Genomic DNA, 2415 nt, shown 5'->3' on the forward strand with positions numbered 1-2415 from the left:
TCTTAGGTTAGATATATAATATATACACACATGTCTGTGGACACCCCTTCAAATGAATGGATTCAGCTATTTAAGCCTCACCCATTGCTGACAGGTGTATAAAATCGAGGACAAAGCCGTGCAATCTCCATAGACAAAAACAGGCAGTATGGCAGTAGATTGGCAACATTCACTACAGAGTTCCAAACAGCCTCTGGAAGCAACGGCAGCACAATAAGTTGTCATAAGTCATTGGGAGCATCATGAAATGGGTTTCTATGGCTGTGCAGCCGCACATAAGCCTAAAATCACCATGCACAATAGCAAGAATCGTACTCTGGAGATGTGGAAACCCGTTCTCTGGAGTGATGAATCACGCTTCACCATCTGGCAGTCCAACGGATGATTCTGGGTTTGGCGGTTGCCAATAGAACGCTACCTGCCCCAATGCATATTGCCAACTGTAAAGTTTGGTGGATGAGGAATGGTCTGGAGCTGTTTTTCATGGTTCGGCCTAGGCACCTTTTGTTCCAGTGAAGGGAATGCTACAACATACAATGACATTCTGTATTCCATATTAATACTCATGATTTTAGAATGAGATGTTCGACAAGCAGGTGTCCACATACTTTTGGTCATGTAGTGTTCTTCAGAGATATTTATGTGAGAAATGACCATAATATGTTCTGTATTTTCAGGGTCAGGAGAGCATGTTACCAACCCAACAGTTTTTGGGGTTGCAGCAGGAACTCTGGGGGCATTTTTGCTTATCAGCCTGATCAGTCTTTTTGTATGGTAAAAACTTTTCCTGGCATCAATGTAAAAACATAAATGTATGTTGTGCTTGTGCTGTTGCATATGAAAACCCTCTCAGTGCATTCAGAATACCTTTGTAAATGTCTTCCAGGAGGAGAAACTCGAGGCTCCACAATGGACTTGAAAGGACGGACAGTCAACAGGGACAGGTGGGAATAAGGCTCAACTTACAAAACCATCTACAAAGTGTATCTAAGGAAGTAATGAATTAATGCTGAAACTATTCAAAGCCATGAGGTTAACATAATTTCAGAGCAAGTTTAGGGGGAGATGACCACATCGAAAGCAATGCCACATCCTGTAATGACATGGAATAATAACAGAATAGTTGTTGGACTTTGACAGTGTTTTGTTTAGATTGGAGCTCATTTGTTGACAAAATGAAATTCTTTACTCATGTCAGTTTAATTGACATTTTCATTGTCATCCACTCAGTATGTGTTGTGTAACCTGCTGACCTTAAGAGTTTTACACATTACTGAGGTTAGAGCTTTACACCGGTTCCTCTCTCTGTGTTCTCTCCACAGAACTCCCCGGTTGGGACAGTGTGTACTAACCAGGCCACAGCCGGAGAGGAACCAGAGAAAACCTGCAGAAGACCAGCCTGAAGAGATCCACTACGGTGACATAGACTTCTCCAAACTACAGACCAAAGAGACCCCAGCTGCAGCCCAGGACAGGATCCAGGGACAGGAGAGTGAGTACGCTGAAGTCAACCTGACTGGGAGAGGGGCTCAGGAACCACCTCTTAACAACCTAGATGGGCTTTATGCACAAGTGAATAAAATAAGTGCTTGTTAATTATTTTTCCAATGGGTATTAAGTGTTTTTATGTACACTATTGTCATTGTGTATCTGTTTTCTATTGGTACATTTGTTACATCTATAATTGTGTGCTCTTTGATTATCTGCATATTTGTAGAATTTTCTGGGATGAAAAGTGTTTAACTGTTACTATAGTGTTGATATGATGATGCAGGCTACTCTTTATTTTGGACCATTTATTTTGAGTGTTCAGTTCACAGAGCATCTGTTTAATGGGTTCCAGTATAGAGGAACTGCTGAGTTCAATTAGCTCAGTGAAGGCAGATTAAGACCATATAAAGTCAATGATGACTGAGGAGAGAAGAGACAGGTAGTTGGAGAGACAGTGGTCTGATACAAGACAGGAAGTTGGTGCAGTAAGTCTACATGATGGCAGAATGGTGTTAACATCTACTAGTCACTGTTTATCTTAATCTTTTGTGCAGTTCCCAGAATAACAATATCCTCTACTTTCAGTTTATATCTATTTAGAAGTAATTGTTTCAGTTTTTATGTTGAGTGTTAAATTGAAGAAACAATTGAGACGGCATTTCAGGTTGTTTATTAATTGCACTGTAATTAAAACATTTACATTCAATTTCCATGACATCTTTTGGTCTTACTTGTCCAACATTTAACATATCTCATTAAAGTGTATTCAATTGAGATTTTGTGTCTCTGTTCTACACACAATGTGGAATTATGTTTTTAGACATAAAAATGAAAAGCTGAAAGTCAATATGTATTCAACACCCTTTCTATGACAAGCCTAAATAAGTTCAGGAGTAAACATTTCCTTAACTTGTCACATGAGTT

General features: G+C 39.6%; 1 long non-coding RNA gene across 1 annotated transcript; it reads left to right on the top strand.

Annotated features, from left to right (window-relative positions):
- Positions 1–7: 7 nt before the first annotated feature.
- LOC135563742 (uncharacterized) lies at positions 8–2197 on the top strand. Its single transcript, XR_010460454.1, has 2 exons — positions 8–944; positions 1323–2197. It is a non-coding gene; the product is annotated as an uncharacterized LOC135563742 (long non-coding RNA).
- Positions 2198–2415: the final 218 nt, after the last annotated feature.

Source organism: Oncorhynchus nerka, linkage group LG22 (genome assembly GCF_034236695.1).
Source record: "Oncorhynchus nerka isolate Pitt River linkage group LG22, Oner_Uvic_2.0, whole genome shotgun sequence".
In the NCBI taxonomy this organism is placed as follows: Eukaryota; Metazoa; Chordata; class Actinopteri; order Salmoniformes; family Salmonidae; genus Oncorhynchus; species Oncorhynchus nerka.